The following is a 21,769-nucleotide window of genomic DNA, read 5'->3' as shown; positions in this document are numbered from 1 at the left end:
TTCGCCAGGTAGGCTACCTTCTTTAAACTGCGTTTTGCTAGACTACACATTTCGAGATGTTTTATTGTAGTCTTGGTAAATATATATATATAGTTTAGCCTAACCCAGCCACTTAAGGGAGCAAGCCAGCTCAGGTAGGTGCCAGTCCCAAGCCCGGATTAATGGAGAGGGTTGGCGTCAAGAAATAAAGAGAAATAAAGACAACTAATACTCCTAGTTTGCGAGATCTGACTGCAATGGCAGCACTGCTACAAGGGTGTGGATAAATCTATACAAATATCACCTGCATGCACATTACTTCTTTTACAATAACCAACTCCTGATCCATACTGTTAGTCGTGAAAAAAAAAACTATCGTGTACATAGAGGCCCTGTGTAAAAAGATAACTGCCAAGGAAAAGATCAAAAACATTTATTTCAAGGATACAAAGTTTTTATGGTCATGTACAGTGTACAGTGCAATTCTTATTTGATTAACTTGAATGTCTCCACAGACTAGACGATTAAACAAATAAAGCAGCGCAACATTACAGTAACTAATAACAAATAAACAAAGCTCACGAGTACTATTACAGTATTTATATCATTTATTTAAACTTAATTTTACCAGGTAAATTAACTACAAAGCAGTTACCACTGCTTTACCTGCTTCTCGGGAGAAATAGCAGATATACGTCATGTATGTGACTAAATTCTTAAGCCAATAAGGGCAAAGTTGTGTCGTAATGGAGGCGGATCCAGTTTGTGCAGCCGGTTAAAGACACTACGGGCATGTAAATGGAGAACGAAATTATAGTTATACCGAATCTCCTACACACAATACCAAGGTTACCAACTTTGGTCAGCTGACCGGAGTGAGACGTTCAATTCCCGTAAGATTTCTTTGCGCCAGCCTGAGAGTCTGAAAACACGTCACACCAGATGCATGAGAGATGGAAACCTGGGATATTCAGTCGAATCAGATCAAATATGATGCTAAGTTAGTACTAAGTTAAAATATGTTCCGGACTTGTAACATGCACCCATGATTTGGAACAGTCAGCAGGCTGTCTCTGGCCACGCCCCCTACACTCGGTCCGGCCCCTGGCTTTTCCTGAATTCTGATTCCTTTAGATAAACATTGACTTCATTGATATTGTTATTGATTTATCGACAGACCATCATACGTTTTAGACGTTATAATAACAACACTCTATTGATCCCCAAAGAGAGAAATTCTCTCCTTGCCTGCCCCCTCTTACTGTCCATGATACACAAGCACATATGTAGAAAAACGTCAGCTTGGAAGCCAAGGCTGGACTTAACCTACTCTTTAGGGTTCAACTGGAAACTGCCCCATGGCCGAGCGGTCTAAAGCCTCCTGCGCAGCGAAAATGGCCTTTCAAAGTAAGGGGTATTCTGTTCTCCGAAGTAAGGCGTGGGTTCGAATCCAACTTCCGACAAAAGTTCTTCAATCGCTACAGCAGAATTTGAGCCACTGATCGGCTTTAATTGCTTATGTTTTATTTTTGCGTTTCAGGCAAAACTACATAACACTTAAAGACACTACGGGCATGTAAATGGAGAACGAAATTATAGTTATACCGAATCTCCTACACACAATACCAAGGTTACCAACTTTGGTCAGCTGACCGGAGTGAGACGTTCAATTCCCGTAAGATTTCTTTGCGCCAGCCTGAGAGTCTGAAAACACGTCACACCAGATGCATGAGAGATGGAAACCTGGGATATTCAGTCGAATCAGATCAAATATGATGCTAAGTTAGTACTAAGTTAAAATATGTTCCGGACTTGTAACATGCACCCATGATTTGGAACAGTCAGCAGGCTGTCTCTGGCCACGCCCCCTACACTCGGTCCGGCCCCTGGCTTTTCCTGAATTCTGATTCCTTTAGATAAACATTGACTTCATTGATATTGTTATTGATTTATCGACAGACCATCATACGTTTTAGACGTTATAATAACAACACTCTATTGATCCCCAAAGAGAGAAATTCTCTCCTTGCCTGCCCCCTCTTACTGTCCATGATACACAAGCACATATGTAGAAAAACGTCAGCTTGGAAGCCAAGGCTGGACTTAACCTACTCCTTAGGGTTCAACTGGAAACTGCCCCATGGCCGAGCGGTCTAAAGCCTCCTGCGCAGCGAAAATGGCCTTTCAAAGTAAGGGGTATTCTGTTCTCCGAAGTAAGGCGTGGGTTCGAATCCAACTTCCGACAAAAGTTCTTCAATCGCTACAGCAGAATTTGAGCCACTGATCGGCTTTAATTGCTTTGTTTTATTTTTGCGTTTCAGGCAAAACTACATGACACTTAAGAGGTGCAGGATGATCTGTCTTGCTCTCGCGAGGTTTTTGTACGACGTGACATGGTGACATAATGCAGCGGACGATAAAAATCTAACCACAATGCATTGCGTCAGGACCAGAATGTATTGCTTTAAGCCAGCGCTGTATGTGGGTACATGAAGTGGAAAGCACCCAATAACAAACATAACATTTAAAAAAAATCTACAAACTAGTGGGAATATAAAATAAAATAAATGTGTCTGGGCAAATTGGTAAGTTAAATTAAATCGTTTTAAGCAGTGTTAAGCAGTGTGTGGTTTTAAACACGAGTAGCATGTACCGTGTTGACGGCGCATGAACGTATCTTGGCAGCACATGTAAAACTTAGATTTGCAAGCGGGATGTGAAACAGCATTTAGGTGTTTAAAACAGCAATAGAGTGCGTGTTTGTTCACGCAGTTACAATGTTTAGTTGTTATTTCTGTGGAACATCAGTGCAAACCCTTAGGGAACATGTTTTACATGTCAAACTTCACCGTCATGAACCACGATGCGTGTTCAAGTGTGGCGCTACAGATTGCCACAATACGTTTCGTTCATATGGGGAATTTAAGGCTCATTTTTACCGTAAACATAACACAGATTCATATATTGATACTACAAATGCCCTTACGGTGTTTACGTGTAATATGTCTATGTGCCAGCGCCAATGTCGCGATGTCAGATCACTAACAGCTCACTTAAAGGAACATATAGCCGAAGGACGTGTTGTGACATGTCCGGTGACAGGATGCGACCATACGTTCACTGTGAGATCGTCGTTTACAGCCTACATGTCCAGGAAACACAGACAATGTTCTGTGGACAGTATAAGAGATCTTTATAAGGAGACAGTTTCTCAGTTTCTTGAAACTGAACCGTTAGTTACAGGCCCTACAGAGAGATTTAGTGAGACTGATGAAGGTGAAGTCCATCTTACAGAAAATTTCAGTGACCTTTTTCTTAGAAATATTTCTCTTTTCTACTTGAAATTACATGGGCAGTTTCTTCTGCCAGCATCAACTATACAAAATATTATTGAAGAGATGCTAAGCATACATGAACTAGGACAGACATATACTTTGAATAAATTAAGTGCATTCCTGAAAAGTGACTTAACTGAATTAACAGATGAGGTTATTGGTAGTATATGTGATGTTGTGAAGGAATCTGACCTTTTCACCATTAGTCATGAAGGACCAATGAGAACCAATTTTTCAAGAACTAGGGCTTTTAAACAGATGTTTAGATACACAGAACCTGTAAAGTTGTACTTAGGAAGGGATGAAACAAGGTCACAGAGGTTTGCCTACTATGTTCCATTGAAAGACACTTTGAGACATTTACTGGAGTCAGACTTATGGCAGAATTGTGCTGCACAGGGTACATACGTACCATACACTGATGTGCTTTGTGATGTCAGTGATGGTCAGGTATATAAAAACAATGAGTTCTTTTCTCAAAACCCATCATGTCTAAAACTAATTCTATATCAAGATTCTTTTGAGGCGGTGAACCCATTAGGTTCAGCAAAAAGCAGCACAAAGTAGTAGCTGTATATTTGTCTCTGGCTAATTTACCACCTCATCAAGTACAGACCACATGTCACTTGTAATGCTGTGTCAGGAAAAAGACTTCAAACACTTTGGCCATGACAAAGTTTTCTCAAGGCTCATTGCAGACTTAAAAGACCTGGAAGACAATGGAATAACGGTGGCAGAGGAAAAAGTTAAAGGGACTGTTTTGTGCATTGCAGGGGACAATTTGGGGTCTCATAATATCGGTGGATTTACAGAAAATTTTAGTTTTTCTGAATATTTCTGCAGGTATTGCCGGACAACCCGAACAGATTTTCAAACAGATCCAAATGCATTTTACAGTCTGAGGAACAACAAAACGTTGAAGGTATAATATCTGAGTTTTAATTCATTGAATTACTTCGATGTTTGTATGCCTGGCCTGCCACCTTGTTTAGGCCATGACATTTTTGAGGGTATCCTTTCCTATGATTTAGCCCTTTACCTGAAGTACTTCATCAAGCAGAAAAAGTGGTTCACTTATTCAATTCTGAATAGACGCATTAAGAAATTTAAGTACAGTGGCTCTGATGTGTTGAGTAAGCCATGTGCAGTAAACTCCAATGGAGTAAAGCTTTATGGTCAGGCTGTTCAGAACTGGAATTTTCTAAGACTTCTTCCTGTGATCATGTGTGACAAGGTGAAAGAGCCCACAGATGATGATTGGCAGTTGACCCTTCAGCTAAAAGACATTGTGGAGCTGATTTGTGCACAGAAAATTTTATTGCCAGAGGTTGCATACCTTGACGTTCTTATCCAAGAATATCTTGCTTGTAGATTTTCTTTCTTTCCAGGACATAGGTTAAAGCCTAAGCATCACTACTTGCGACACTACCCTGCACTGATTTTAAAGTTTGGTCCTTTGATCAGGTTGTGGACAATGCGATTTGAAAGTAAATAAGGCACCATGGCAACAACAGTCAGAACAGCATCCAGTTCACAGCTAGTTTTAAAAATTGCTTTAACGCAGAGTGATTACAGGAAATAGGTGTACTGCTTAATATTAATTAAATTATTAAAATGTGCTAATAATAGACATATTTGTCAGTCAGACATTGTGCTTTTTAAAGAGCAGAAGGGATACATTAAATTACGATTATATTGTCCTTACTGTATATATTTTTACATTTTTCCCCTCAATGATATAAATATTTTCCCCCCTGACATATAATCAGTGTAAGCACACAAACACATTGGCCGGTTATCCTATTCATTCAGTTCCACGGACAGTGACCTGTGTTACTGTGCTGTGACATCTGGTTCCTTCATTGGCTCTGTATATTTCTATAAATGACTAAATGGCTCTGTTGTAGAAATTTCCAGCCAGAGACTTGGTTCCTATATAACGAGAAGATTTTATTTTTACTCGGACTGAGAAGCTACAGAAAATCATCTCTGCATGTGATCTCCCCTTTACTGCTCAAGCAGAGCACACGCACATCAGCAAGTGTCAAGGCAGCAAGTGCATACAAACAACTTCTCAGGACAGTTATAGGGCCTTCAGGAGGAACCAAACTGCTGCCTCATTCAGAGATACCATTGTCTAAGACTTGCACTAAAACATTCTGAGCACTTGGGCATATTTAAACAAAGTAGTATGGCACCTGTGTCAGAATCCATCCCTGCCTTGTCCTGTTCACATGTCACTGGCCATCCTATTCTCTCCTCTGTCTTGTACCCCTTAGCCCATAGTGTGTTTGCCTGCTCATAAGGCCACCATGTGGCTTAACGGGTCAAGTGGTTCCTGACTCCCCTTTTAGTTGTGGGTTTTGAGGATATCACAGGGTCTGTGTTTTCATGATTGTCCCCCAGGCCACCATGCAGCTCAGCCCAGGATTCTCCACCCATTCTACCTTTACTCCTTCAGCCGCATACACGAGTCAGGCCTAGGTTATTCAAATTTCGTCCTGCCAAATTTACTGGACAGGAAGTGGACACTGCAAATGAATATGTGAATACTCCAATACCTACATCTTTACAAGTTACATTAAGGGGTTTGGTACAGTAAATGGTTGTGAGGTGGGATTTCTTCTTGATGTCTGTTTGTAGCCCGTCCACCAGCAGCTGCTGCTGTATTTATCACACCAAGCAGGGAACGTATATTGCTAAGTTTTTCTTAGTTCAATTACACTTGACTAAGCTAATTAAGCTGGCTATGTTGTTTACATTCAGAAGGATGCCGCCATATTGGGTTATACACAGATGCCACAATAGCTCACACTCACATTCCCTCTTCATTATTTTTCTAAATACACTCTATCCTGCCTTGTCACCTGCAACAAGATCTCACTCCCTGTATCGAGTAAAGTCTTTCTAATGGTTGAGCAGATTTCTGCTTCTCTCCTAACCATGGACATCCAAAGTAAGATGAAGCAAAATGTTAGGGAATTTGACAACACATGGTTACTCTTTTGGTAACAGTGACTTTGGTTTTATTTTGATAGATGTAAACCACATAATATGGTCTTAACCTTGTTTTCTGTCCTAAAAGCAAACTTTTGTGTTACAGGAGAAAAGTGCACAGCTGCTCGGATCAACCCCAGCTAATCAGCGCATATGGGAATCTTTTCAAAATACCATGTGAGTCTAAATACCATCTAAAGTAATATAAGCTCTTTAGATGACGCTCAAATAATCAATTCCCATCAACTTGGTGTCAGAACACAAACTCGGTGGCAAAAAAGTGAAGCACAACAGACTAAGTTGTGAAAATGAAATCTGCATGTGATGAAAGGGCATGTGACAGTATCTCGATGATTATAATATCAGATCAAACGGAGTTGGCGGTATGGCCACACTGCTGGTCCCATGTCAGTAGGGTATAGCACACCCCTGGGCCCGGATACCACTAGGATGTCACTGGTGTACCACTGTGCCGTCAGAGTGTGGTGTGTCACTCCACAGTGTTGGCAGGATTGCTCTTCTCCCTGCGGCGCCACCATACGCACACGACGGTCATCTGTGGTACTGCAGAACTGAGATGTATCGCTGAACATGGTAGGACGCCAGTCGTCATCAGTCCATGCCTCCCAGTGACTACACCACTCCAAACGCAACCGTTTCTGTGCTATTGTGAACGGCAGCCTATGCATGGGACGGTGAACCCGTAGTCCAGCTGATGCCAGTCATCGCGACACGATGATATAGGGTGTTGTAGAGAGTCCAGTAGCTGTGTCCATATATCAGGCGCAGGTGTCATGGGGATCTGTGATGCTTGGAGCACAATCCAACGATCCTTCCTTGGCGTGGTCTGTCTTGGATGACCAGAAACTTCACGACGTGTGTGGATGCCTCACGTGCCCATTGGTTTCAATATCAGGCGACTGATATCCGCATGGCCCACATGCAGTTGCACCATATGACCACCTGGCTTCATGCAAACCCGCAATGCAACCCTATCAAACTCCGTCAAGTGCTGTTAACTGGCTAATGTGACTACGAGGCATCCTGTGTCTGGTAATTAAACATGCCAACTCCTTGCAATTCTAATCATTTACATATCCATCACTGGTCTGCACGTGTACCAAATTACATCTAAATTGGATAGTTCTGGGTTTTCAACTTTTTTTTCCCTGAGTGTATATGCCCTTCACTGATGAGAAATTCATCAACATCTAAGTCCTACATTCATGTACAATGCATATTAAATGAATATTTTGTCACTATTAGTCTTGATGTATCATTCTTTGAATGCACTCAATTGAATCATGGACAGTGGTTCCACATGGTAAAAAAATGAATATTCTGAAAAGGAAACATCCTTCTTCGGTTGATACATTCACTTTGTATTCTGAGAAGGTTTTTCCCTTGATTGCCTTGTACAGTATGTCTAGTGTGTTTTTTGGTATGAATGTGGCATTAATCATACAATGAAAAAAACACTGACTTGTAGTGAACATGTAAAACAAAAACATGCAGTGTCATCTATCCATTTTTCAAACCGCTTATCCTATTGGGTCACGGGGGGTCCGGAGGCAGGGAACAACCCAGGATGGGGGGCCAGCCCATCACAGGGCTCACTCACACATGCACACCTATGGTTAATTTAGCGACTCCAATTAGTCTCAGCATGTTTTTGGACTGTGGGGGGAAACCGGAGTACCTGGAGGAAACCCCACGACGACATGGGGAGAACATGCAAACTCCGCACACATGTGATCCAGGCGGAGACACGAACCCGGGTCCCAGAGGTGTGAGGCAACAGTGCTAACCACTACACCACCATGCCGCCCCCATGCAGTGTCATATATAACTGAAATAAGAAATGCTGGATTGCCTGAGTTGCATGCGTGTGTGTTTTTTAATATGGGCAACATGGTTCCCTGAGATGCCTCAGTGTTGCTCACCTCCATCTCTAACACACAGCCTCAGAAATGATTTTAAAACTACTGAAAGAAATAATTGGCTACACTGCAGCTCCACTGTTTTGTTTGGCACCCCTGCATGTCCTGCATTGTGTGGGGAAAAAAGTTGAAGGCTGTGTTACATACTGTAACACAGCTAGAATGCAAAAACACTTTATACTTCACATAAGATGGTGGACCTTATTGACAAAGGCAAATTTGTGTTGACCCCAGCAAGGCAGCTAGCGTACTTTGCATTTCTCACTTACCCGGATGTGACAATAAAGCGCTCCACTACAGTAAACCCTGCAGACAGCATTCCCCTGGAGGATGAGGGGCAGCCACATGAGTGTGTGGCAGAGTCTTTGGTTTACACTAAACTGAGAGCAGACTTGGAGAGCTCTCCCACTGAAAATAGCGAGATGGTTTTGTTTGTGGATGGCTCATGTTGGAGAGATGGGGATGCCTTGAAGGCTGGGTTTGCTGTAGTCCAGGCACAGGGTGATGATTTTCACACTCTCGTTTCAGAGCCAGTGGCACAACCCTGTTCCGCTCAATTAGTGGAGATAAAGGCTTTGACTACAGCGTGCCGGCGAGGACAACATAAGACAGTTACTATCTACACAGACTCTGCATACGCACACGGTGTATGCCATCTCTTTGGAGCAGTCTGGAAGCAAAGGGGCTTTCGCAAAAGTGACGGCTCCCCCATTCAGCATTATAATCAGATTTTGGAGTTGCTACACACAATGATGCGTCCCAAGCGTTTGGCTATTGTTAAGTGTCAGGCCCACCGCAAAGGTCGTGATTTTGTTATTCAAGGAAATGCAGCCTCTGATGCGGCAGCCAGGGCGGCTGCGCAGGTGAGTACTGCTGATCTTTTACCTATGGTGACTACAGAGCAGGTTTCTGATCTGGTGGCCCTGCAGGAGCGGGCGGGCCCCTATGAGGCCTCAGTGTGGCTAAAAAGGGGGGCCTCTAAGGATGCTAATGGTCTGTATCGCAACCATGAGGGACTTTTGGCTGCACCTCTGTCTCTGGTGAATATTTTGATAACGGATGCGCATGGTCTTGACCATTGCGCACGGGGGGAGGAGTTAAGGAAAATTACACAACAAGCTGCAAGCAATGATGGATGCAAGGTTGTCAGAATGTGAATATGAGGTGTGCATTAAGAACAATGTACGCAAAGCAATCACGGCCCCAGTAGGGCACATTCCAGTGCCTGAGGGACCGTTCAGTCACTTGTGGTGGACTATGTGGACATGGGAAAAACAGCATATGGAAAGCGATATATGCTTGTGATTGTGGACAGGTTCAGCAGATGGGTGGAGACAATACCGTCCAAGGACATGGGGGCGATGACAGTGGTGAAATTCCTGATCAGAGAGTCCGAGGTTTGGGATCCCAACTGAAATAAGCTCTGATAATGGAGCTGCCTTTGTGGGGAAAGTTAAAAGTTAGTGGTTTAACAGCTGAGAATAAAACAAAAGTTGGCATGTGTGTATCACCCTCAGTTGCAGGGTATGGTGGAGAGAGTGAATGGCACACTTAAGCAGAAGCTGAATAAGATTTGCACCACCATGAAAATGAACTGGGTGGATGCCCTGTCAACAGCCTTGATGGCATATCGGATGGAAACGCACAGGTGATGCATTTGTCTCCGCATGAAATGCTGACTGGGAGACCTATGCCTGGATCGACTTGAGGGGGCGTATAAGGGACCCAGCCTAGATCAGCTGGGGGATGAATTAAAGTTGTACATGAGGACTTTAACCAAAATACACAAAACTATTTCCAAACAGGAAAAGGAGAAAGCACAGAAAGAAGACACAGACCAGGAGGAGCCAGTCATCTTTCCCGGAGATAAAGTCTACCTGCGAGTGTTCCGGTGAAAGTGGCACGAGCCCCGACGAAAGGGACCCTTCAAGGTGACACGAGCCACAGCAACAGCGGTGCAGGTAGAAGGGAGTAATACGTGGTACCATTTGAACCACTGCACTAGAGTACCGCACGAAAGACAGAGTCACTGAAAACTACACAGAGGATGCAGCTGCCCTTGACTCAGATGGCCCTGATGGAGCTCCCAGAGGAGCTCCACAGCTTGGGGTGGAGTCAGTTTCAGGATCAGAGCAGAGTGAGGGCCAAGAGGGAGCATCGCAAGCAGACCAGCCACTCCAGACAGGACACGAAGCTGTGGGTTCTGGTACGGCTGACAGCAACGATGTTAGTGATGCTAATGATTTATCAGGCCCTTCAGGTCTGGGTGCACAGCAGGACCACAGGTCAGGTGAGCACAGGACAACTGACTTCACTGACTCAGCCTGGTCCTTTGATGCTGAATAACCTCTCAGATTACAGTGAGCGAAAGCGGAGAGAAATGGGGGGAGATATGGGAGTGAGGAGAGTGAGCAAATTTTAGAAGGATGCCCAGGATGAAGTAGACCTGGATGGGTTAGCAAAACGTACACTTGGAAATTGGTGGTATAAATGGGCTAAGTATACCGCCACTTCATTAGGGCAGGAGGGGTGTGTGTTGTGTGCAAGTCCTGACCCTTCAGTTAGGGTTGTCCCGTTCCCATACACTAATAAACAGTGTGAAGAATGGGAAATGGAGAGGAGTATGAGATTCTGGAAGAGTCTGTGTCAGGAGGGGCAGGCCCCTAAGAAAGTGCAGGCCCACATCTAACCAGACGGAGCGCATACCGTACTGCCCATATCAGCGTCTGATATATCAGGGAAATACTAAATATGCATAGAGGGTGGAAAAGCATTGTGGGCAGTTTAAGCCCTGGGAAGGAGGTCAGCAAGATATTATGGCGAACAAATTGAGTTTTTTTACAGCAAATTTTCCTCTCTTCATGTTGTCCCTACTGCGCAGATTAATCGTCCCATGTGCCGATGGAAGTCGTCATGGGTCCATCGCCGTAGGTGTTGCAATGGAGCTAGTGGGAGCAAGGACAACCATACAAGTCCTACAACAAGAATGACCCCTAGAGTCACCTTACCACATCCCCACCCCGTCAGAGCCATCCTAATAGAGTGCAGTTCAGTTGTTTTCTTCACCGGGTTGAGACAGCAGCACCCTATTGGTTACTGTGCCTTTGTAGCGGACTTCCACTGCTACTCTGTCGCTGAGGCCTCTGATAAGGGCTTGATGGGTTTACAGTGACTTTTGTGTATCCAGGAAGGTCGTTCTGCTATTTTCACAGCTGTTGGTGTTGTGAGGAGGACTTGATAAGGACCGTCCCACCGAGGTGTGCTCCACTCCTTCCGCAACAGGACCTTGACCAGGATCCAATCCCCTGGCTGCAAGTTATCCTGTTGGTTAGAAACAGAATTTACTGGCAGACTACTGGGGCTATGTTTTTGTTGTGATGATAGCAACTTTCGCATCCAATTAGCCAATGTATTTTCTCTGTCCGCTTTCCCTATATCACTCATTTCGGTTGCTAGGGGAAACGGCCTTCCGTACACTATCTCAAAAGGTGTTAATCCTGCAGGAATGGGAGTTATTCTCATCCACAATTTTACTAGAGACAAACATTCTGGCCACAGCCTTTTTGTCTCTTCCATTGTTTTTCTGAGCCTTGTTTTAATAGTGCCGTTAGTTCTCTCCACTAAGCCTGCACTCTGAGGGTGATAAGCACAATGATTCTTAAGCGTAAAACCTAATGCTTGTGAACAAAGGGACATGGTCTGATTTACAAAATGAGTCCCATTGTCTGATCTTATAATATGAGGTATGCCATAAGTAGGGAAATAATAGCCTACCAAACATTTTGCAACAGTCATTGCATCACAGTGCTTTACAGGGTATATTTCTACCCACTTAGAAAAGGTGTCTATAATGACTAGACAGTACTTCTTCCCTTGTGACCAAGATAATTCAATAAAATCCATATGTACAACTTGAAACGGGTACTCAGCTACAGGGAACTGGCCACGTTTTGGTCTCATGTTACCCTGTGCATTATGTTTACAGCAAATTAAGCATGTTCTACAAAATTGCTTTGCATAATCAGAAAAATTTATAGCATAAAAGTATTGCTGGATAATATGTACCATCCCTCCTGTTGAGACATGAGTATTTCCATGGCTCACTAAGGCAGCTGTTTTGTATAAGTTTTTTGGTAGGATGGGCTTGTCATTCATATAGTAAACTTTCCCTTGCTGTATTGCTCCTCTCTTGATCCAACTCTGTATTTCTGTTTTAGGAGCATGAATCTGTGCATCACACAGCACATCACTATCTATGAAAAGAATGTCTGCCACTGATAAGGTGGGCTGTTTCAGGGCCGCTTCTTTGGCAGTTTTATCTGCAAAGTTGTTTCCTTTAGCTATTGTGGAAGCATCGGTTTGGTGTGCTTTACATTTGCACAGTGCAAGGGGAGTCGGTAATTGTACAACATCTAATAATCTAAGTAGTAAGTTTGTGTGAGTTAGAGACGTTCCCTGCGATGTTTTAAAACCTCTATTTTTCCACACTCTTGCATGGTGATGAACAGTTCCAAACACATATTGACTATCAGTGTATATAGTAAGTGACTTATTTTTGAATAGCTCGCATGCCCTAATTACAGCATAGAGTTCAGCCGCTTGTGCTGAACAAGCAGGTGGGAGTGCACTGGCCTCTAACACTTCAGTGGACGTAACTACAGCATACCCGACCTTATTTTTTCCCATATCATTTTTTGATGCTGATCCATCTACATAAACAACCATTGAATCTGATATTGGGGTCTGTAAAATATCTGCTCTGGGTTTTGTTTGCTCTTCCACAACTGCTTTGCACGAATGTGGCTCTCCATCTTCCGTTGTCGGAAGAAGGGTGCTAGGGTTAAGAGGACCACATCGCTGTATAGTAATGTTTGACTGTGAAAGCAGGAGTGAGACTAAGGTCAGATGTCTAGCATGTGTGAGGAACAGAAGCGGCGTCTGCAGTAAAACTAATGAAACTGAATGTGGCACCTTCAGGGTGAGTGGGTGACACAACACTAATTCTGCTGATAATTTTACTGCTTCTGCAGCAGCTGCACATGCTTGCAAACATTGTGGAAAACCAGCTGCTACTGCATCTAATCGTTTAGAATAGAATGCTAGTGGTCTTTCCTTTGTCCCGAACGGCTGTGTTAATACCGCTTTCATATAACCTTGATTAGCATCAACACATAAGGTAAATGGTTGTTGATAATCTGGTAAGGCAAGTATCACATTTGTTTGTAGCATCATTTTTAAGTTTGCGAATGCCAATTCTCCTTCTTTTGTCCACTGAATTTTATCTTTTAAGGCCATGTCTTTCCCATAAATTAAGGTTTGCAGAGGTTGAACGAGTGCGGCATAATCAGGTAGCCATTCTCTGCAATAATTACAAAGTCCTAAGAAGGACATCATTTGCTGTTTAGTCTTTGGCTTTGGTGCCTCTTGTATTGCCTGTTTTCTAGTTTCTAATAATGATCGACCTTGTTGGGAGAGTTTATGTCCAAGATATATAACTTCCTCCCTGCAATATTGTAATTTTTGTTTTGATGCTTTATGTCCTGTATCATATAAATGCTGTAACACCAACAGTGTGGCTTCCTTACAATGCTGTTTTGTATCTGAAGCAATTAATATATCATCTACATACAGTAGCACTTGACTATGGGATGGTATTTTACAGGTACTCATAGAATATCTAAGGGCCATGGTATATACATGTGGACTTTCAGAGAATCCCTGAGGGAGTCTAGTGTATGTGTATTTTTTTCCCTTATAGGTGAAACCAAATAAATGTTGAGAATCAGAGTGCAATGGTACTGAGAAAAATGCATTACTGAGATCAACTACTGAGAAGTAACTTTTATCAGGGGTTAATGAGTTGAGCAATAAGTGTGGGTTGGGCACGTCTGGTGCTGCGTGTTGCACTATGTTATTAACTGGTCTTAAATCCTGCACCATGCGCCATTTCCCTGTATGTCCCTTCTGGACAGGGAAGATAGGAGTATTGCAAGTGGCCTCAGGAGCCTCTCGCAATATTCCTGATGCCAACATATCCTGCACTACAGGGGCTATACCTTTCTCTGCCTCAGGTTTTAATGGGTATTGTCTAACTACCGGGCGGTGTTCTGATTTCACAATTACTTTGTATGGTGGGAACCCCTTTACCAGTCCTACATCAGTGGGGGAGGACGACCACAACCCTTCCGGGAGGCGATCTAGATCTGGACATGATCCCCCCTCCAGAACAGAAAAAATTTGTCAGGTTGGGTCCTGCAAGTGTGTGGTGAGAGTGGTTTGAACTCTCCATCCCAAAGGGAACCGCCACACATTGTGTTTTTTGTCATAGCTCCAACAGGAGCCAGGTACGGGTTGGTAGTCATTGTAACCTTGCATGGAATCTCGTAAGAACATCTCTACGTCCCTCCACTGCATCTGAGGTGGTTTTGATAGAGATACGTGTGGTGTTTCCCCTCTGAACACAGCCTGTTGTTTATTAGATAAGATGACTGAGGCAGCAGAAAAGCCAGTAGTGGAGTTAACATACAAATGTTGTAAGGTGATACAAGTGTCTTGGAGGGCATGAAACGTTTTGTCATAGGCATAATCTGGTCCTGGGGTGCCTTTGTACCACATAGTGACGTGTAAGGCATCGTCAGGCATGAACTGGGTTTGTTTAGGGGACTGCTTTTCTCTAGTTTTTCGCAACAATTCTCGTGTCTGTGCAGTTCCCCCTAGGTCCAGTGACCAGTAATATTGTGGTGCTCCGGTTCCTTGCACAACATAGGCTTCCTCATTTATGATTGCTTTCATGCCAGAGTTTGTGGCAACTACACTAATGCCCATCTGTACCATAAGGTCACGGCCTAACAGATTGACAGGGCAAGAAGGGCTTATTAACACTTGTGCTTGACATTCAATCCCAGTTTCCTTATCTTTTACTGCAACTGGGTTTGTTAGCTGATGACTGTCTGTTTGGCCTCCTGCTGTTTTTATATTTATGACAGATGAGGAGTATGTGACTTCAGGAGGACTGGAGGTTAGGACAAGGGCCGGCATGGTGCTGCAGTGGTTGGCACTGTTGCCTCACACCTCTGGGACCCGGGTTCGAATCTCCGCCCGGGTCGCATGTGTGTGGAGTTTGCATGTTCTCCCCATGTCGTCGTGGGGTTTCCTCCGGGTACTCCGGTTTCCCCCCACAGTCCAAAAACATGCTGAGGCTAATTGGAGTTGCTAAATTGCCCTTAGGTGTGCATGTGCGAGTGAATGGTGTGTGAGTGTGCCCTGCGATGGGCTGGCCCCCCATCCTGGGTTGTTCCCAGCCTCGTGCCCATTGCTTCCGGGATAGGCTCCGGACCACCCGCGACCCAGTAGGATAAGCGGTTTGGAAAATGGATGGATGGATGGAGGTTAGGACAGTCCTACAGGCTCCAGTATCACACAGGCATTCGTATACTTTGCCATTTATGATTAATTTCCGACTTGGCAAAGTTCCCCACTGCCTTTCTGCTAATAGCTGACATACTGCTTGCAAATCTATTTCCTCATCCAGGAGGTCTTGTAAGGTAACCTCCGTTTCTTCCCTTAAAATGACCTCTGTTTCACCTCGGATAGTGTCGGCAACAGGGGTCTCCGAGGAGGGTCATTGGTCATTTTCGGTGGAGTTTTGATTAAATGGTCGCTTCCCTGACCTGCAGTCCCTGCTTAAATGTCCAGGTTTCCCGCATGTCTAACACTCTGTTTCCTGTGAAAACCCTCCTGTTTGTTTATTTCTAAATCTTCCTCGGCCTCTAAATCTTCCTCTTCCTCTACCTCTGAATCCCCCGCGTCCCCGAGGGTTCGTTTGCACTAGCGCTACCACGTCAGAGGCGCTGAATATTGTATCTGTCTTTTGCTGTTTCTGCGCTTTCTGTGCGTGTTGGGCATATTCTAAGGCTTGTTGGACTGAGCCAGTATTCTGATGTACCCAATGTTTGTCGAGATATTTTCGCAATTCAGGCTTTAGGCCTGCGACAAAAGCTCGTTTTAATTGTTGCTGATACACTCCTCCGTCTTCCTCGTCGTGAGGAATTCCTGAATTTCCCCTGAACACCACTCGCATCCTATCCATAAAATCCTCTGGTTCCTCTCCATGTTTTTGTTTGCACTGCGCTATTCGCCCATAATCTGCACATCTCACGAAGACTGTGTCTATCCTCTCTCGCAGGTATTGTAATGCTTGTATGAGTTCCTGCGAGTTATGTGCTAAGGGCTGATTATTGGCACCGTGTCCAGTGAAGTCGCCTGCCACACGTCCCCATTTATGGGTAAACAACTGTCTTAGGCATCGGTACATTTCCCTGCCGTTCAAATGAAAACTACTTTGTAATTCTAGGATGGCAGTCCAAAACTCGGGTACCCCTTCTTCAACCGGGGGTATTCCTTTTAAAGCCGCTGTTCTATCCTCAGCGGTCCAGGGTCTATATACTAACATAGTTTCGGGTCCTGCATTATTTGGCCCTCGATTTGGGTTTGCCACTTCTACGAGGGGACACTGCCATTCTACCTCCTCTTGTTCTGTGTTATTTTTTGGATGCCATTGTACTTTAGCTGTGGCCAAATCTTTTACAGGATATAGAGAGGGATCAGACCCTCGAGTTAACATGCGAGATGGTTCCACCCCCCCCCCCTTGCTTCTTGTCTATCTGTGGCTGGAACCAGCGCCGGTGCAGGCACCGGAATTTGTGGGGGCGGTGGAGGAGCTGGAGGGGCAGAAGGTCTTGCTGCCGTTTCTTCGTCTAGTGTGATTAAAGCCACCTGCAGTTTTTTCTCCTTATTTCTCTTTTTCTGTTGTCTCTTATTATCTCTTAGTTTACTCTGTTCTAACCATGCATCAGAGAAAACGTATTCCTTTTTTCTATCTTGGCCTTTTTTATTATTGGTAGTCTGTAACATCTCCAGTTTTAAGTTTCCCTGTAACTTTAATATGTCTGGAGTATGGAGTTTTCCTTCAAACCCATGTTTTTTCCTCCATCTCTGACTACTTATTTGTCCTGATCCTGGTTTATATCCTTCCATAAACTTCTCATCTCCCTCTAATTTGATTTGTTTACTCAGATTTTTTCCCATTGTTACCTTTTATTGAATACACTACAAAACATAAAAAATCCTAAAAGCAAGTCCCTGGCATGAGACCTCAGGAGGACACCAACACGGCCTTCTACTGCTCACTATTAGAGCAGCGGTGTTAGTTTTCAGGGATGAAACCCGTCCTTTATCCTTCAGTCACCAGTATGTTGTTGCTTTTAGGGTGGATCGTGTAGGTTAGTCTAAAACCTGTAAGGACACATCCACATAGAACGCCGTACACTCTCTCCCACAACGCCTACTTTCGCTCCCGCTTAATTTCGGCTAAGCTTAACCACATGCATGCCTTGGCCACCTACTCACTTAGGTGCCGTATGTCTCACTTGGCCACCTATTCACTTAGGTGCCGTGTTTCTCACCTATGTAGTGTGCTCTCTGTTCCGTCACCGAGGTCCTTCAGACATCACCAGACGTCGAGCGCAGTTCTAATCACCGGCCTGATAACGAATTCACATCACAGGTCTTTCTTGCACCCGTCTTCGAGTGACTGCCGGCAGTTTTCGGTGTCGCTTCTCTCGGCGTACTGGAGACGTCTTCGGGGTTCCTCGGATCCGGCTCGAAGGACCAAATTCTATGTTGGGGAAAGCGCCCGGCGTTTCCACCCCAACTCCACCTTTTATTGAGACAACACACTTTATAGTTTTTACTTGCAAGGGTACCCACACTCTCTGCAATGCAAACTACAGCAGAATGTGTTACAAAGGGTGGTTCCCCTTGACTCCTTTATTTATAGTCAGTGGGAGGCGCAAGAGTCATGCAGAATAGGGAGGTGAGAGAAAGCTCCGGTTTTGCTAAGGTGGGAATGCTATTATTAATATAATCTAAAGTATGAGGCTAGGGGAAAACAAAATAATATATATACATATTTACATTCATTGCTGATCATACAGGAGTGATAACAAAATGATTAATAACAGTTTCTTCAACCTAACAGACCGATTTGCTGGTCAGATTTATTTATGAATCATAAACATGTTGTGGGCTATATAAGTAAAGTCAGGGCTCTCAAGTCTTGTGCATTGACTGTGAGACACTTGCATTTCAACCAGTTCACATGCTCACGCGCCGCACCTTATGTTTGTCAAGCTGAGAAGTAAGGGTTAGGGTTATAATTATCAATAAATAATGTACTTCCCTGTGAAACAATGATGCTGGATGTTTATTTGCATATCATGATATGGTGCAGCCTTTTAATAGGTTTCTGTTTTTCTGTTAATCCATTCATGGTGTTGAATAAGTCAGCAAGCATAAGTGTAAGGCTAGTGAGTGACTGGTGTTTTCGGGGGAGACTCCCTAGAGCTGGAGAGAAATACCTTAAGGCACGGGATGAAAAATCCCAAATCTTCCAGGAAAAATGTCAGCATTATATGTATTTGCCACACAGAACAGAACAAAAAATTCCTTAGGGAATCACACGCCTACCATAGTCACTATACTACTCAGAACGCCTGGCAGCCACCAAATCAAACATAGGAAAAGGTCCGGATTTATAGCGTTAGAATGTGGTAGAGACTAATATCCATAACGTACCATCCTAGAACACACTGTGCTCTAAAATTTAAGCCCAATTAAAATCTGAATATTAAATGAGGAAAATAATTTGATTTGTTCTTCTATCTCAAGTTGTGGTCTAAAAGCAATAAGACCACCATCCATTATACCTGCTTTGGGGAAAATGCACTCCTGTAGCCACTAGGGGAGCTCTCACCTCTTCTGGGCCCAGCTAAATAATTATGTTACGCATTCTAACAAGCTTTATTATCTGTGTCAATAAGCCCTGCTTTTACACTAACACTCCTGCTGAGAGGCTAGTTTGATTACCAGTCTTGCCCTTGTCATTAGGAACACATGAGAATTTGCGCAGTGCTGTTTCACAGTGGATTCTCACTGGTTTTCCCCAAGACTGGTACGATACATTTTATTCAGTTTCATACCACAGGTTATTGCAAGAGGGATCAATTGGTTTACTTTTATACTGGTGCAAGGAAACTATTATTATGATGGTGGGTTATCAAACACAGTAGCTGGCTACCTCAGACATAAGACGCCCATTACGTACCTGTGTATCACCTATATGGGCTTGGAATCTGTATATCAATTGAAATAATTATTCATAGCCCAGATAGCATCATATTATTGTTTCAGCATTGAAGTATAGTTAAATGCATTGAATTATGGTCAGTGATAAATTATCAGCATTGAAACTGAATTGATTTTTGGTCATTTTTTCAATATTGAAAAATTAATGGTGGCGAAACCTTGATATAAAGTGACTTTTTCAACACTGAAAATAAGATGCTGAGTTAACATCAATATTATTGAAAATAAAAATGGAAAAATGAATTTATGGGGGGCGGCATGATGGTGCAGTGGTTAGCACTGTTGCCTCACACCTCTGGGACCCGGGTTTGAGACTCTGCCTGGGTCACGTGTGTGGAGTTTGCATGTTCTCCCCATGTCGTCGTGAGGTTTCCTCCGGGTACTCTGGTTTCCCCCCACAGTCCAAAAACACGGTGAGGCTAATTGGAGTAGGAACATTATTGTACACGGTGCCATAATCAATGTCCCAGGACAGCGTGGTGGTAACATAACTATGTGCGCAGCTATAAGTCAGAACGGTGCTGTTCACCATCATGCAACCCTGGGCCCATGTAACACTGCACACATTATTACATTCCTGGACAGCCTACATCATATGCTCACTAATGTTCACAGACCAGTTATGTCATCATATGGGACAATATTAGTTTCCATAGGACTGGTTTACAGTCGCCCACTCTTCACTGTACTCAACCTCCCGCCTTACTCTCCATTCTTGAATCCGATTGAAGAATTCTTCTCTGCCTGGTGCTGGAAGGTCTATGATCGTCATCCCCATCAACGCATGGCTCTTTTACAGGCAATGGAGGAGGCATGCGAGAATATTGACCAGGCATCATGTCAGGCCTGGATGAGGCACTCCAGGAGAGTTTCCCCGGTGCCTTGGTCTAGAAAGCATTGCATGTGATGTTGATGAAATTCTGTGGCCGGACCCAAAGAGACGACAAGAATGATTTTTTTTCTCTCTCTCAGTGAAATTGTATGTTGTCTTATGTTTCTTTTGATGCATGTGAATAAACATTCATACTTGAAATTTGAATCTTGAATTGTGTTTACAGAACTATTTATGACAAAAGTATGACCTCAAATTGACATACCTCGTGCACAGAGAAAGCAAAAGCCAGATGTGTTTTCCATTCCTACCATAAGTGTGTAGTTGGCACATTGTGTGCTTATTAAGATGATGGTTAGTGTTAACTGATTGGTACAAAAATACAATTTTTCCAAAGGTTTGAAGAGTTAAGCACGATTTATTAGCTTTTGCAAGAGACCTACAATGTTTTGCTGATTTGGTGGTTTTTTTATTTGTGTGCAGAGTTTTTGCAAAATAGCCAGTAGTTACAAAAATGTGTTTAAGCCACCAGAAAAAAACGTGTGTGCTTTGGTGCACATCCATCCATCCATCCATTTTCCAAACCGCTTATCCTACTGGGTCGCGGGGGGGTCCGGAGCCTATCCTGGAAGCAATGGGCACGAGGCAGGGAACAACCCAGGATGGGGGGCCAGCCCATTGCAGGGCACACTCACACACCAGTGACTCTCACACACACACCTACGGGCAATTTAGCAACTGCAATTAGCCTCAGCATGTTTTTTGACTGTGGGGGGAAACCAGAGTACCCGGAGGAAACCTCACGACGACATGGGGAGAACATGCAAACTCCACACATGTGACCCAGGCAGAGACTCAAACCCGGGTCCCAGAGGTGTGAGGCAACAGTGCTAACCACTGCACCATCATGCCGCCCCCCATAAATTCATTTTTCCATTTTTATTTTCAATAATATTGATGTTAACTCAGCATCTTATTTTCAATGTTGAAAAAGTCACTTTATATCAAGGTTTCGCCACCATTAATTTTTCAATATTGAACATCTGACCAAAAATCAATTCAGTTTCAATGCTGATAATTTATCACTGACCATAATTCAATGCATTTAACTATACTTCAACGCTGAAACAATAACATGATGCTATCTGGGCTATGAATAATTATTTCAATTGATATACAGATTCCAAGCCCATATAGGTGATACACAGGTACGTAATGGGCGTCTTATGTCTGAGATACAACAACAACAACAACAAATTTATTTTTATATAGCGCATTATCACAACATTACATTGTCTCAAAGCGCTTTACAGTATCCGCACCCAAAGCCCCCAGTGAGTAAGCCATAGGCGACAGTGGCAAGGAAAAACTCCCTAGAAGGAAGAAACCTTGAGAGAGACCAGACTCAAAGGGGAAGCCCATCCTCCAGGGGCCGGCAGGGATAGTCAAATAGAGAGAGGAGAGCAAGGAAGATAAGCCAA

The 21,769-nt window shown here is 43.6% G+C and overlaps 1 protein-coding gene across 1 annotated transcript in view; it reads right to left on the bottom strand.

The window, feature by feature from the left end:
• The window catches only part of LOC125722488 (uncharacterized), a 172,867-nt gene extending 155,521 nt beyond the window's left edge, over nucleotides 1–17,346 (bottom strand). Inside the window, exon 1 of the mRNA XM_048998673.1 lies at nucleotides 17,251–17,346. The gene's annotated coding sequence lies outside the window, so the exon portion shown is untranslated. The remainder of the gene's footprint in view (nucleotides 1–17,250) is intronic.
• Between the last annotated feature and the right edge of the window lie 4,423 nt (nucleotides 17,347–21,769).

Source organism: Brienomyrus brachyistius, unplaced genomic scaffold (genome assembly GCF_023856365.1).
Source record: "Brienomyrus brachyistius isolate T26 unplaced genomic scaffold, BBRACH_0.4 scaffold39, whole genome shotgun sequence".
In the NCBI taxonomy this organism is placed as follows: domain Eukaryota; kingdom Metazoa; phylum Chordata; class Actinopteri; order Osteoglossiformes; family Mormyridae; genus Brienomyrus; species Brienomyrus brachyistius.
This window is presented reverse-complemented; position numbering and strand designations above follow the sequence as displayed.